This window comes from Tupaia chinensis, unplaced genomic scaffold (assembly GCF_000334495.1).
Source record: "Tupaia chinensis unplaced genomic scaffold, TupChi_1.0 Scaffold000033_1, whole genome shotgun sequence".
NCBI classification, from domain to species: Eukaryota; Metazoa; Chordata; class Mammalia; order Scandentia; family Tupaiidae; genus Tupaia; species Tupaia belangeri.
This window is the reverse complement of record NW_006159463.1, coordinates 3,986,316-4,002,535: the sequence shown is the minus strand read 5'-3', so window position 1 is coordinate 4,002,535 and position 16,220 is coordinate 3,986,316. Positions and strand designations below refer to the sequence as shown.

At 38.1% G+C, this 16,220-nt stretch overlaps 1 protein-coding gene across 1 annotated transcript in view; it reads right to left on the bottom strand.

The window, feature by feature from the left end:
* The window catches only part of GPC5 (glypican 5), a 746,092-nt gene that overhangs the window by 280,298 nt on the left and 449,574 nt on the right, over positions 1-16,220 (bottom strand). The gene's annotated exons all lie outside the window — the stretch shown is intronic.

Genomic DNA, 16,220 nt, shown 5'->3' with positions numbered 1-16,220 from the left:
AAAACACGTTCCAAAAAAAAAAAAAAAAAACAAACAAACAAACAAAAAAGAATTATTTTATTTAACTTTATTTTATTTATTTATTTTAGTTTGACTAGAGAAGGAGAGAGAGAGAGTAAGTGAGAAAGCAAACTGCCGGGTCCAAGACTCTAAACGCAATCGGCTATGTGCGAATCCAGCACCCTTAACCACCATGCCACTCACCAGCCCCTTAAATAACTATTTTTGAATCCTGAAGCTAGCAAGTGACAAATATGAGATTTTAACCAAGTTTTATTTATTTTATTCTATTTTACTTTTTTTTTTTTTTGCTTTGCTATAGAGTGCATGTGCTCACCAGAGAGAGAGAGAGAGACAGGGAAAGTGAGAAATTACTCCTGAGGCAGGATAGCCATGGCCATGCCACAATCCCTTCACCAGTCTTCTCTCATGATTTTGGACATGCACACACACATATCCAGCATAATTGTCAAAACCAGGTCCGGGACTGAAATGGCGCAATTGGTCAGGCAGGATCCAGCACCTTAATCTCCACACCATATGCTGGCCCCAACTAAGTTTTATCTCTTAAGGGAGGATAAAAACTCTTTAAGGATTGTTATAAGATTAAGTTAGGGGACCAGCAGTTGGCAAAATGACTATGTTGCTGGACTCCCATGTAGTAGACCACAGTTCAAGTCCTGGACCTGGTGGCTTAAACTCATGCTGGGAGCATATGTGTGTCTGCCCAAGATGCAGAGAGGAGAATGAAGGAAAAGGGATTAAGGCATGGCCATCCCCCTGGGAGGTGATTTCTCACTTTCTCTCTTTCTCCCTGTCTCTCTGGAGGGTGCACACGCCCTATAGCAAAAATCTCTTCTACCTCACCCCAAAAAAGAGTTGTGTTTCAAGATGTGACACCAAGAATTCAATAAACAAACAAGTCAAGCAGTATTTAAAACAAAGAAATATACAGGGACCAGTAGATTGCATAGCAGTTGTGTTGCTGGCCTCCCACATGGCCGACCACAGTTCAAGTCCTGGACATAGTGACTTGAAATCATGCCAGTCTCATGTGTCTGCATGCCCGTTCCCAGGAGGAGAATGGAAGACAAGGGATTACAGCATGGCCATCCCCCCAGGGGTGATTTTGCACTTTCCCTCTCACTGTCTCTGTCTCTCTCTGGCAAGCGCATGTGCCCTAAGGCACATAAAAATAGAAGAAATAAAACATAAAAAAGTGAATGACACTAATTGTTGTAGCATTAAAAAAATAATAAACGAATCCACAAGCTTATTATTAGAATTCATTTTTTGTGGAGCATCCCAAGACATTAATTGTGAAAAACAATCAATAATGCTAACCTTATATTAAGCTAGGCTGTATGACTAAGTACCCAGAAATGTTCAATTACAAATCTTTCCCATACTGGAGATGTGGTTTTGCCATAGGGCGGGCGCCACCACGCCCATGGAAATGTGGTTTTAAGGAACATTATACTTGATGCTTTTCTCACTAAAACTAATTTTAAAATCCACACAGTAGTGGGACCAGTAGTTAGTGTAATGGCTATGTCACTGGACTCCCATGTAGCCAACCACGCATGGTTCAAGTCCCGGACCTGGTGGCTTAAACTCATACCAGGTACATGTGCGTGTGTGCTCAAGATCCCGAGAGGAGAATTGAGGAAAAGGGATTGTGGTGTGGCCATCCCCACTGGGGGGCTGATTTCTTACTTTCTTTCTCTCTGTTTCTGTCTTTCTGGCATGCACACACACCCTATAGCAAAAACCTCTCACAAAAAAAGAAAGAAAAAAAAAGAAAAGAAAAATCCACACAGTAGTCAAAGGTTATTCCAAAGTAGAGATGATTGATTATATATGTGTGTGTGTGTGTGTATTCACATATATATAAAATAAACAATAAATGGAAAATTATTTGTTGACAATGACATGTATGCTTAAGCCACTATAGTGTATAATGGATGGGAAATTGTGTTTTATTTTCTGGAGAGGTTTTTGCTATTGGGCGCGTGCACTTGCCAGAAAGACAGAGACAGACAGACAGAGACAGAAAACGAGAAATCAACCCCCAGGGGGGATGGCCCCCCTACAATCCTTTCTCTTCCATTCTCCTCTCAAGATCTTGGGCACACAGGCAAACGCAGGGCATGAGTTCAAGCCACTGGGTCAGGAACTCAAACTGAGGTCAACTACATGGGAGTCCAGTGGTGTAGCCATTACACTATCTGCTGGTTCTAAGAAATTGTGTTTTATATGCTGTGATGATGCTCAGCAAATAAATGTAAAGTAAATTTCAAAAAATTTGTGGAAAATTAAAATAAAGTATGAGTATATATTGATAAAAGAAAAAGGTACATCACTTTCCACGAAATTTTTAAAGACCCTCCCCCTCATTTGTATACCTTTCTACCACAGAAACTGGTAAATGCTACAAATCAGAGCTTTCTTATTTTCCTTGGAGAGACACTTGCTAAAAATTTAACAGCATACCAGTACAGACATTTCTCAACTCATCTGTACTCTTAAGACAAAAACAGATGATGTAATGGTTACATTTCTGGACTCCCTCATAGTCTATCACAGTTTGAGTCCCAGACCTGGCGACTTAAAGCTCATATTAGGCACTTGTGTATGCATGCCCAAAATCCAGGGAGGATAATGAAGGAGAAGGGATTGTAATTTTTTAAAAAATGTCATGTGGCCATTCCCCTTGGGGGGGGGGTGATTTCTCATTTTCTGTCTGTCTGTCTCTCTCTCTCTCTCTTTCCACTGAGTGCACATGTACTATACTAAAAATCTCTCTAAAGAAAAAAAAAAGAAAAAAGAAAAAAATCATGATTGACTACACAGATAGTTAACAACCCTACAGTAGACTTATATTTCCTATTCAAATCACCCTTTAAAATGTTTAAAGAGTACAGCAAGTGGAGTACAAGTTAAGGTACTGGATTCCACATGGCCAACTGCAGTTTGATTTCCAGGACCTGGTAGCTTGAAATCATACTAGACATATGTACGAGCCTGCCTAAAATCCCAAGGAGCCTGGAGGAGAAAAGATTGTGGTACAGCCATCCCCCAAGAGGGGTGATCTGTCTTTTTCTATATCTGGTGAGTGCATATGCCCTATAGCAAAAAAAAAAAAAAAAAGGAAAAGACAAAAGGAAAAAAAAAGTGCAGAGAAAATAAGATGTCAAAAGTAAAATAGTCATTTAAATAATGCCAAATAGAAATTTAAACTCTTCTTTCAAAATAGCTGATCTTCCTTGGCACAGAGTAAAATTTCTATTATGCTGTGGACAATATGAATATCAAGCCCAGATCACACATTTCCAAACATAGTGTATCTTGACAGAAGGACTTGAGGCTGTTGTATGCCCAGATACTCACGGAAATGATCTGTCACTTGTACTTTTGCTGGTTTACTTGAGATAATCTACTGGCCCATCTGCCTGCCTCCCTCTCCCCACCCCCTCAGTCTCCCTTTCCCTGTCTCTTTCCTTCCCTTCCCTTCCCTTCAACTGGTTTTCTAAGCTACTCTAAATTACTAGTATAAATCTAATGTCTTTTAAGTTATTTCTGCAAAAACTAAACATTGTTATTCACCGACTACCTGTTAAAGCTGACCACTTCAACAAAGCGTGAATTTCTATCCATAATTATTTTCAGATTTTTGCAATAGGGAATGAGCGTTAGCCTGAAAGAGACGGGAGTGGGGGGAGGAGTGAGAAATTACTTTCTCTTATTTTTCACTCGGGGCATAGCCACACCTCAGTCCCTTCTCCTGCATTCTCCTCTTGGGCCCACATGTACCCAGTGTGATTTTTCAAGCCACCGGGTCTGGGACTTAAGCTGCAGAGTCAGCCATGTGGGAAATCAGCGCCTTAAACACCATACCCCTGCAGGACCCCTCTATCTGTAATCTTAAAGTGGGGCACAATGACTTAGAATATATAAACAACACTTAGCATAATATATTATTTTGAAAAATAGGTGGAAGCTATATAAAATGTAATCATTCCATTTTCTACCCTAAACCTAGTGCTTCCTTTGCTGGCATAAGGCATAGTATTTTTCTTTATCTTCCATGCCTGATCTTGCTGGCCCTTTCTCTCCCCATATTCTGCAAGACATGCTCAGCTTCTCTTCCCATTCAATTTATGACATGATTAATTGAATGCTACAGCCTACTTGAAGATTTTCTAAAAAATATTTTCCAGCCCTGCAGTAGAAATCTATTTTTCCGATAAGAAATGTAGTGATGACCCTGTCAGCTAAGTATCCTAATTCATCTGTCTATGTGAAAAAGCTCTTTCCTCCAGGCTCCTTCAAAATTCATACATAGATTGTTCTGTATGGGCATCTATGGAGACACCTTTCACACTTCTTTTAAAATTATGCACATACACATGCACATATATATGTTATAGTTAATAATCAATTCAAAATATTATAATCTCATTTTTCTGGTTTTTAGAGCTATATTTACAGTTAAGAGATGAAAGAATTTTTAAAAACTTTGTACTACCCAAACATTAAAAAGGATATGCAGGGCCGGTGGGTTGCATGGTGTTGAGATGCTGGGCTCTTACATGGCTGACCACAGTTCGAGTACTGGACCTGGCAGTTGTTTTCTCAATATCCCTCTCTCTCTCTCATCAAAAATTTTAAAGTAATACTAATAAAATAAATCATTGTAATAAAATAAGGAGATGAATGATTCTGGGCTCACATTATGCTATGATCTGTAGACATCTTTCTAACCAATATAATATTTACTCTTAATTCAGAAATATAACCATGTTTAAAATTGATATTTGACTATTGTCAACATATAAAGGCATCTAAATATGTTCTTAAAAAGCATAAAAATAAGTATCTATAAATCATTGTTCACTAGCATTAGAAATTATAAAAATCAAGCAAAATTCCTCCAGTTTCATACTTAAGATGACACGAATAGAAAATGTTCTTGGGAACCAGCAGTTAGCATGATGGCTGTGTCGCTGGACTCCCACATAGTTGACCGTGGTTCTCATCCCGGACCTGGTGGCTTAAAACTCACGCCGGGTGAGTGTGCGTGAGTGCCCAAGATCCCAAGAGGAGAATGGAGGAGAAGGGACTGTGGTGTGACCATCCCCCATGGGGGATGATTTCTCGCTTTCTGTCTCTATGTCTCTCTCTGTCTGTCTGGTGAGTGCACGCGCCCTATAGTGAAAACCTCTCAAAAAAAAAAAAATTAAAAAAAAAGAAAATGTTCTTAAATGTGAAACATGGCCAAATGAAATTAACTTACATGTAAGAGAACAAACAATGCCAGTTTCCCTTTTACGCTCGGATTGTATTTGTGTAATCTATTGGTCTGTTTCATTGTCAGAAGGTGTTATGAAAGGGTGTTCTGAATGACTGCGAGCTTCATTATATCCTGAAGTCCTTAATACATTTTTACCAGGATTTATAACCAGCGATGGACACTGACAACTGCGCCTTCTCTAACCTGATTTAGCTGGCCTACTCCATCATCCACACATACTTTCATTCATTCAACTGTTATTGAGCATCTCCTCTGTGCAAGGCATTGAGCTAGGTGTCAAATAATACACTTGGAAAGATACGTAACACAAAGTTCCTGTTCACACAACTCCCAAAATCTAGTAAGAGAGACAAGGATGTGTAGCCATAGTGATAATAAAAATATAACATCTAATTGAAACAAGTGGGAGTTAACAATAAATGTTAGAAAACATTTCAGGAGTTGCTTTAGAGTTGCGGGTCTTGTTGCTGAGTATGATTTTCACCGGCAGAGGGGGGAGGAAAGCAATCCTAATTCAATCAAATGGCTTGGGTTTTTGCAGAAAGGAATGTGCTTGTATGGCAGATCTCAGGAACTGTGAGGAATTCACTATTGCTAACAATGAGAAATGAAGAAGCCAGAAGGAGAATAATAAAAAGTAAGTTCCAGACTCTGACAGAGGGCCTTAGTTGCCATTATCTCTGACTTAGACTTTAGTCATTGTCATTAAGTTCTGCCTGAAGTTTGTATCAATATATTCTGAAACTTTCCCAATGGTATTGAATGCATTTGTCTCAAAAGGAATCACTGTCATTACTCTTTGAATGACCAATCATTTATATTAATTGAAATAATTATAGCTCAAAAATGGGTTGAAGGGACCAGCAGTAGTGTAATGACGAGGTCTCTGGACTCTCATGTAGTCGACCAGGACCCGGACCCAGTGGCTTAAACTCACGCCAGGCATGTGTGCGTGCATGCCCAACATCCTGAGAGGAAAATGGAGAAGGGATTGCGGCATGGCCATCCCCCCTGGGGGTGATTTCTCGCTTTCTATCTCTCTGTCTCTGTCTGTCTGTCTGGTGAGCACACGCGCCCTATGCAAAAACTTCTCCATAAAAAAAAATAATAGATTGAAATAATTATGTCTTCATATGTTTCTAAAACTCATATTTCAGCTCATATTAGCACAGTAGACCAAGGCATATGCATAGGTTTCTATTTTAAATTATTTTATTTTTTATTATCATTATTTAATTTGGCAAGAGAGAGAGAGAGACAGAGAGAGAGAGCGAGAACAGGAGAAAGCTTTAGGCTGCCAGGTCTGAGACTTGAACCACAGTCAGCCGTGTGGGAGTCCAGCATCTTTAACTACCACGCCACCTGCCAGCCCCTGAACAGATTTCTAAATGGGAAATCATGACTGCACTCCAAAATAATTGAAAAAAGGAGTCATTGAACCAGTTTATTTTACCTACAGTCACAAAATTCTTTCCAAACATGTCACTTAATGCTACTATAATATTTTTATTAATTGCATCTGGTTCATTTTCAATCCTATGTAAAGAAAGAGAGATTAATGACATCACATTTCTATACTCTCACTCCAAAGCAGCCAGAAAGTAATATATAATACTGTCCGGTGCTGATAGGGAAGCAGAGAAATGGGTTTCATGGCTTGCCAGCAGGGTGCAAATTGCTAGGACTCTCTGGAAAATATCCTTTAAAACATTGAAATTTAAGCACTACAAATATAAAAATTTGTGCAGTCCCTATAGAAATCCCAATTTGCTTGCAAAGATGTACGTTGTTATTTACTACACATTGTAGTGAGCAAGGGCAAGAAATAGTGTTCATCAAGAGGGAAATGAGTGAATAGATTTATCAAGAGCGTATTATTGAATACCATGCGATGTCTTTGAATTATGAGCTACACAGTCGCACTCTGCCCTACTGAAAAGATGACTATGTGCTGAGTGAGGAAAGCTTGAGTCTGACATGTGTACATGGATTAATCACATTTTTGTGAACACTGCCACTACCGCAATCATTATTAGCATGTATACATGCTGGGGATGAGTAAAATAAGCATGGCAGAGGCTTACTACTCATGCTGTTGGCTTCATTGCTCTTAAGATAATTTTTCAAAAATTAAAAGAATGAAATATAGGGACCAGCAGATGGCATAATGGTAATGTCACTGACTCCCACATACTCAACCATGATTGGAGTCCTGGATCTGGCAGCTTAAAACACAACAGGCACTTGTGTGTGCATGCCCATGCTCCTGAGAGGAGAATGGAGGAGAAGGGATTGTGGTGTGGTCATGGCCCCTGGAGGGTAATTTCCCACTTTCTGTCTGTCTGTTTCTAGTGAGTGCATGTGCCTTATAGCAAAAAATCTCGCATTTAGGAAAAAAGAGTGAAGTATATGGTAGTATTTTACCTCTAACTTAAAACCTGTTGAGTGATTAAAAGGCCCTGGAGAGAGCGATGGCTTACATTACTTAATGGAAAATATTTACCATTCCCCCTGAACTTCCTGCTTTCCATTACATAGTCGAGACAATGTCCTCCGATTCAGAAAAAAAATTAGAGGTCCCAGCCTAGGAAATTTATCATTTTCCTACCCACTAGTATACAAAGTTGTCTATTTCCATTCTCAGTGTTATCATTCATCCCAGAGGACTGACTGTGTCCTCCCCCACCCAAAGCTAATGTCTACCCCTGGGCACCTTGGAGTCCTCCCATCTGCTTTCTCTTTGTTTAAACATTTGCATCTCTGCCTGGTCATTCCTTTTACTCTGGAAATGCAGATAATCTTGCTCTTCTTAAAACAAGGCAAATAAAAAACACAACCTCATTTGTCTCATTTCCCCCATGGGAGGGGTGTCATTAAATTACTGAATAATCAGTATGGCCCCATTAACAGAAGAACTGGAGTCAGGGCCTGAGCCCCCCCCCCCCCCATTGATTTATTGCCATGTCCTGGGGAGGTCACTGGGTCCTGTGGCAGGTTAAGTGAAGCTAAGAGGGCAGGGGCTTTTTGGGAGAACTTGGGCAGCCTCTCTCCTCTACATGTTCCATTGCTATTAATGCCCGGATTTTGAAAGTTAAAATTTCAAAATCTTAGCAACCAGGACAGGCAGTACATTCTATACTAGCTCCATTTGACCATTCCATCTCTTGTCCTTCACAGCAAAATTCTTGAAGTAAAATCTATCTGACTATAATTATGATGATGTTTTAAACTCTAGGTATCCAGCTGAATTCATAGTTTATCGCTGAGATGTTTCTCGTTTGAGGTGCCTGGAGATCTACTTGTCAAAACTAAAAATACTCTGAAGGGCGTCTGAAAATCGGCCTCTCTGTTGCATTGTCAGTTCACTGTTGAATGTGCCCTCTCCACTTCTGCAAGTCCTTCTCAGGTTCATCCGCTACAGCTTCTGCTGCTCTGCTTCAGCAATTCAAAGGACTCTTAGCTTTCTGGATTTACGATTCTAAACATTCTCCCTGGGTGACCACATCTATGTCATTATTTTACCAATCAACATGACATTCAAATTCATGGCTTCATCTGTCATTTCCCTGGAGGTTCAAACTCTTCAACTACCTCTCAGCCTTATTAGATCCAGCTTCCACCTTGCACCGAAGGTGACTTGAGTTCAGAGAGTGATGAGTATGACTTAATAACTGTCAAAATACACAAAGGTATTACCCCAGGATACCATTTAACATACCTACATATGTTCGAAAGTCAAATGACAGAAGTTATATGATATTTACCAAACACAGCTCCGAGCAGTGTTTCATTGCAAAGGAATACCAGAAAACCAGAAGACTAGGGTCTCTTGAAGATTGACTTGAGACTCTGCTTCTTTCTTTCCTTTCTTGTTAATGTAATGTTTCCCTTGTGGCCTAAGAGGCTAATGAAGCTTCAAAAGTTTCTGCCTTGGTCCCAGACTGTAACTTATGCGGAAGAAGCTGGGTCATTAAGCTAAAGGTCTCAGGATGAGCATCTTCTCTAACAAGCATAAAGGTGATCTTGACCCATACTGTCATTCAGGGAATAACTTTCCTGATTCCCAATAATAGAACTGTAATTGAGTTTTACACATGAAAGACAATCAGTTAAAAAAGTTTGGGGTTAATTTTGCTTTCCTGTAGAACGGGATCTTGACAAGGTCCTTTAAACTAGGACTTTCAAACAAATAGTAACTTTGACATTCATTTGAGTTCTAAGAAAGGAACTGGTGGACACAAAAAATTTAGGAAATTTTAAATTTACTCAGGAGTAGAGAAATATATATATATATAGTCTTTAAATGTCAAATTATCATATATCTTAGTTTTAATTTCTGATATAAGTACTTTAAAAACCTCTGATTATTCAAAACCTTCAAATTATTCAATTTGGCAAAATAATTTGCCAAATTATTCTAGGAAGCCAAGTAATGTAACTGACATACAGGATAGCAGCAGATTTCTTTTTTATTTAAGTACTGTAAACATATTTTTAAAGTAGTAAGTCAGATTTTTTTTGGAGTCTGAATAATTTGTTCAAGTCAGTAAAATCTAAGGGTTCTGATTAATGTGAACATAAATATGGTGGCAAATATAAATAAAAAAGGGTCTTTTCTTAAACTTAAACCTCCAAATGTATCTCAGGTGATATTTAAAGTGCATGGAAATTTACCTGAAGATTAAATTACCATTTGTGGTATAAAATAAATTCATGATCAAAAAGCATTCAAAGTTTTATAAATGCACTTGTTATATCAAAAAGAACTAACCTGTAAATTGCTCAGTATATAACTGAAACATTAATAGTAAAATGAAGGGCTATATTTTAGGAAGAATAGCTATTTTAGTCTATAGAGCCACAAGTAAACCTACAATTGGCATCAAATCTATATGCCTGTCCCTGTTTCAGACATAGTGCAAGAAAATTTACTGTATTTCAGATTTATTTTTAAAAGGCGTATTTGAAATTTAATGTAAATCATTAGTTAATGAAATCAAAAGTTTACATGAGAAGGGAGTAGAGAACAATAGTATGAAAAACAATGATTTCCTGGAAAATAATTACTCAGATGTTGATGCTTATGGTAATATCAATCTCCTATATACTATCACTATTATTTTCTAATTATAAAATTAAGATGGTTTATTGTCAATACCTAATAAACACGTAGTAGCATTGAATATTTAAATATATTCTTAGTAATTAATAATTCTCCCCTTCATCTGGTTTCCCTCTCATCACCACTTCAAATTCATTTACTCTTCAAAGAAACTACAAAGCCGTATAAGCATGGCAGGTTAAGACAATAAATGGTGTGCCCGAGAGACTGTGAAGTTTCAGATCTAAAATCTTTATAATCAGTCCTTTTCCTCGGCCAACGGATTTAGATAATTTTCTCTACTCAATAAATATAGCATAATTTTTGATTTTCTATGGAAATAAGCAAATTTCTTATTTTTAAAATGTTGGGATTAAACGGTGTATTACTGTGGTTCTCCAGCGACACAAAATCTATAGAAAAACTTATTGTATTTTCTAACTGTTTATTTCAAAGTTACCAGAAATGCGAGATCATTGTACAAAGACTCTAGTATACATTTTGCTGAGATAAAGATAAACCGTCTATATTTGTTTCACGTGCCTGACCTTTCTCTCTCTCTCTCTCTCTCTCTCTCTCCCCCTCCCTCTCCCTCCCTCACACACACAGATATACACACACACATGAGTGTATATTTCCTATGGCAATTCTCCTATGTAGCTACAAAACACTTATCAAAATCAGAAAATTTAAGATTAACAGAATTCTATCCCAGTAAGTTTCTTGACAGTTCCTTGATGCCTTTTTTTTTTTTTTTCCCCAGTCCAGGGCCCAATCTGGGATCCAATCCAGGATGCTTCATTAAATTGCCTTATTGTCATATTTCTTTAGTCTCCTCTATTCTAGGAGTAAGCCTTTCTCAGCTTTTATTTGTCCTCCTTCCCTTAAAAGTTTTGAAGTGTACAACCCACTTCTTTCTTGAAATTACAGTGATTTTATAGAGCAAGCTGATGCCCTTTAGGCAAGAATGCCACAGAAGTTATGTGTGCCTCTCACAGAGCATCGTGTTGGGAAGCAGTTACATCAGCTTAACCCAATGTTGATGATAACTTTGATAGCACAGTTGATAACACACATTAGATTGTATGCTGAAATAATTGTCTCCTTTTGTAATAGATAACTAGTGGCAATACTTTGACACTTTATGTCACACTTTATGTCAGTTTGATGCACCTCATAAAATTTACACATTACTTGCAGCAGGTTAATAATTCTTGTCTAGAGAAAATATTATATTGTAGCTACAATTAGTGACTGTCTAACCTCTTCGATTCATGTGTAGTCATTTGATATTCTACGGCAAGGAAGAGCTTCCCCTTGTCTCCTACAGTGTTGTTCATTTACTCATCCCCTTACATCATGTGAAGTCATGGACTCCCATTTTATTCAATGGATTATGATGTGTCATTGTCCTTATTAGCATCTGATACTCAGATTGTACCTGACTTGTCCTTTGGCCAGTAAAATATCGTCCTTGGATGCTTTTCATGTGAAAAGTGTTCTTTGAGCAAATCTTCACTTTCTGGAACAAGACATGCTAAACTCATTTTGAACTTTCCCTTCTTTGACCCAGGAGCAGTTCATTTCTCCAAGAAATCCTGGTTACTTTCATTGGAAAATAATACTTAAAACTTGGGATCTAGCTATATATATATTTGAAAAACATTCATTGGGGCAGCTCCATAGGGCAGCAGGTAAGCACTGTGCATTGGCACACATGGTCCAACTATGGTTAAAGTCTCAGACGCAGTGGTCTGAAAATCAGGCCAGGCACATGTGCATTCATTCCTAAAACTCTGACAACATGGAGAAACGGAGAAGGCATTGTGGCATGATCGCATCCCACTGGGGAGTGCTTTCTCCTCTCTCTCTCTCTCTGAAAAGTGCACATGCCCTTGGTAATAAAACAAAACTGTAAAAATACCAACTCATCCTTTGACTCTGCATGCTTTCTTTATATTTTTATATTATATTTCATTTTAAACTGTACTTTGTGGCTATATAATGAATTCTGTATACTGTTACCTTCCTCTGAAGAACATTGTTTTGTTTTTTGACAGTTAACCTGGCTGGACTGACTCCACGGAGTGTCTCCCTTGTGGTGGACAGTAGCTAAGGTGACCACTCTGTTCTTTTAGTCTTCTACCTGTTATATTGTTTGTAAATGTGTAGAGCCTCTCTCATGTAAGCACTGCTAAAGAGTGAACCAAAGAATTGAGAAGAACTCATACATGGATTTGAGGCTTCTTGCCTCTGTTCCCATCTTTACTAGATTCGCCAGCACTTTCAAGTCTCGCTGGTCGACTAAAAGCTCATTACCTGACTTCTCAAGCCAGTAAGTCTTTGGCTTTGGGCTAAAGTTCTGGCCTTCTAATGCCCTATTACTTGGGAGTGCTCTCAGACAAAAAGCCTTGTATACATGAATCTCATCCAGCATAGTTTTCCTCTGTAAGGAGAAAATTCTCTCCAGTCTCTGCTTCCTTTTGGTCATTCTATACCTGCAAATAGTTGCTTCTCTATTTTCTTCTTTCAAATTAAATTTTTTGTTCTTTATAGGACACGTGTGCATGAACATGTGAGGAAAAGGATGAGAGAGAGGAGAGCAACATCCACAGACAGGATCTGGCCACAGAAACACCCCTTCTCCTGGCCCTCCAGGCTGTCAGATATTAGGCATTCAACATACTGCGAGTCTCTGAGGTTGACCTGGTTGGGGATTCAAACCACAATCATTACGTGGGATCCAGCTTCTCTGAAGACACTATGGAGATGGCCCCAAAGCGATTTTTATATATTCCTCAGATTTTTCACTTTTAGTATCAATTATGATACTAAAAACTATTTTGAAAAAAAGAAATTGGCTTATTTCTATAGAAAAATTATAAGACATTATGATTCAAATTTTTGTTTTTAATTTTTTTAAGAAAGATTTTTGCTATAGGGCATGTACACTTGCCACAGAGACACAGAGACACAGAAAGAGAGAAATCACCCCACTGAGGGAATGGCTACACCACAATCCCTTCTCTGCCATTCTTCTGTGGGGATTTTGGGCACATATGCACATGAGCCAGTGTGAGTTTCAAGCCACCAGGTTCAGGACTTGAACTACGGTTGTCCATGTGGAAGTCCAGTGATGTAACCATTCTGTCATCTGCTGGTTCCTTTCATTTTGTTTTTGTTTTTGTTTTTAGAGAAATTTTTGTTGTAGGGTGCATGTGTTTGCGGGAGAGACAGAGAGAGACAGAGAAGCAGAAAGTGAGAAATCATCCCCCAGGGGATGGCCATGCTGCAGTTCCTTCTCTATTTTCTTCCCAGGATCTTGTGCACACACGCCCATGCACCTGGAGTATTTTAAGCCACCAGGTCCAGGAAGCAAACTGCAGTAGACTATGTGGGAGTCCAGCTATGAAACCATTCTGCCATCTGCTGGTACTCCCTCCTTTAAATTTTTAAAGAGGTTTTTGCCATAGGGCATATGTGCTCTCTAGAGAGACAGAGACAGTGAGAGGGAAAGTGGGAAATCACCCTTCAAGGGGGATGGCAATCCCACAATCCCTTCTCCTCCATCTCCTCCAGGAATTTTGGGCACTCATACACATGCACCCAGCATGATTTTCAAGCCACCAAGTCCAGGACTTGAACCTTAGTTGGCTACGTAGGAGTAAAGTGATGTAATCACTATGCCATCTGCTGACCTCATTGCTTTTACATTTTTAAGTGTATTCATGATAGGAAGTATCAAAATATGAGAGACAGAGAAAGGGACTGAGAGAGAGACACGCTTGACCAGGTCTCCTCACTACACAATCCCCCCGTCCCAGTTCCAGCTCATCAAGACCTTTGACACACAAGGAAATACTCAATATAACTTCAAGGCAACTCATTAAATCTGAAGACAGTCTTTTGACTTCCAGCACCATAGTTCAGTTTGCAACTGATTATGCCACCAGGCTGGGTCTCAAATATTTTTAATCTATAAAAATTGACAACTTGTTTTTTTTCAATATTGCTATGCTAGACACTGTACACATGCACATGGGTATAAACTACACACAAACATAAAATTTCACTTAATCCTAACAATCGATGTGGAGGTAAACATATTTCTCCACCTGTACATCGCAAAATGTAAGGTTGAAGATACTGTTGGTTAGGCACATTCAAAAAGTTGGAGACAAAGGGGCTGACAGGTGGCATGGTGATTCAGGTGCTGGACTGCATATGGCTGACTGCAATTCGAGTCCCAAACCTGGTAGGCTGCTTTCTCACTTTCCGTTTTTCTCTCTTTCTGTGTCTTTCTCTGGCCAAATTAAAAAATAAATAATAATAACAAATAAAATTAAATAATTCTTTAAAAATATATATTTAAATAAAAAGTCAGAGACAGAATGAAATCAACATAGGTATGTCATACTTTACTGGGATTCTCTCTCTATGGAATGCAAATTTATCTTAAATCTGCATTCTGTAAATATGAACTAACTTCATTGACAAGTATCAATTAAGCAGTCTAATTCAGTGGTTAAAGGCATGGGGTTGGAGTGAGACAAACTTGTTTTTTTAGTTCCAGCTCATCTTTCATTTACTATAAATAATGATCAAATGTACAAAATAGAATGACAAGAATAATTATAATTCATTGCCATGAGATTTAAATGTGATATCTTATGTAGAATATCCAATGTACACAGACAGTACTCCATAGATAGGAGATTTTAAAATATGTATTAAGTTTTATTCCAAGATACTAAGGATTTAATCTTGTTGCAAAAAAGGAAAAAAGAAAACTTTCTGAAGACATCTTTCTTTCCGACTTAATCTATCACAGCTAGAAAAACAATCCAAAAAATTGAAAGGGAAGGGAGAAAATAATTAATGTTTTTGGAAGTGTACTCTGTACCAAACACTGAAATAGGCATTTTTAAATATATATAGCATTTTGTTTTCACAATACTCTGTAAAGGAAATATGACTTCCATTCTTACATAAAAGGAGACTAAAGCTTAGAAAACTTAGAGTAACTTATCTAACATCAGAAACCATTAAGTACCCTAGTCAGTGTTGGAACCTCAATCTGCAGAGCATATTGTACTGCTCCAAGTTGCAAAATTGGATTATTATGAATCCATAGTAAGTACCAAGCCATCTAAAATTCATATTATTAAGAGCGTCTGGGGTTTAAATGCTTTCTGGACTTCCTTCCCTCAGTCCTCCTCCTTCTCTCCTCCTCAAATTAGTGTCCTAATTTTCTTTCTTCAAAATTTCATTCCACCATAATCCAATTATAACTCTAACCTCTGTCTTTCTCTTCTTCCATTTATTTCATTTTTATTGGATTGGTTCCAAAACTTAGTTTTATGATTCTCAAAAACCTTTCATATAGCACATAATCACATATTATCTTGTTTTAGCCATTGAGAAGAAATGAATTAGACTTACACAGTCTTATCCCTTCCCTGAAGGCTCGAACTGTATTGGTTTTATTAAATCATAGATGTCCGCTTACTGCTTCACCTAGCTAATGCATTCTGTCCTACTCCATGATTCCAAGCGGCCCTGAAGAATGATCTCAATTAGAGTACTTTGCAGAATGTACAGCACGAGCTCTACTGATATTTCAAAGTGGTTCGGCTATTAAGAAAATGATCTGAGAAATAAAATTATAAATGTCAGGGATAATATGTGAGATTATAAACATTAGTTTAGGAAGTATTAGAACTGATTAAATAGGGAACAGCAATCAAATAATAAGAGGGAGGAGACATAGTTATAGTGGTAATGGTTAAAAACCAATTATAACTT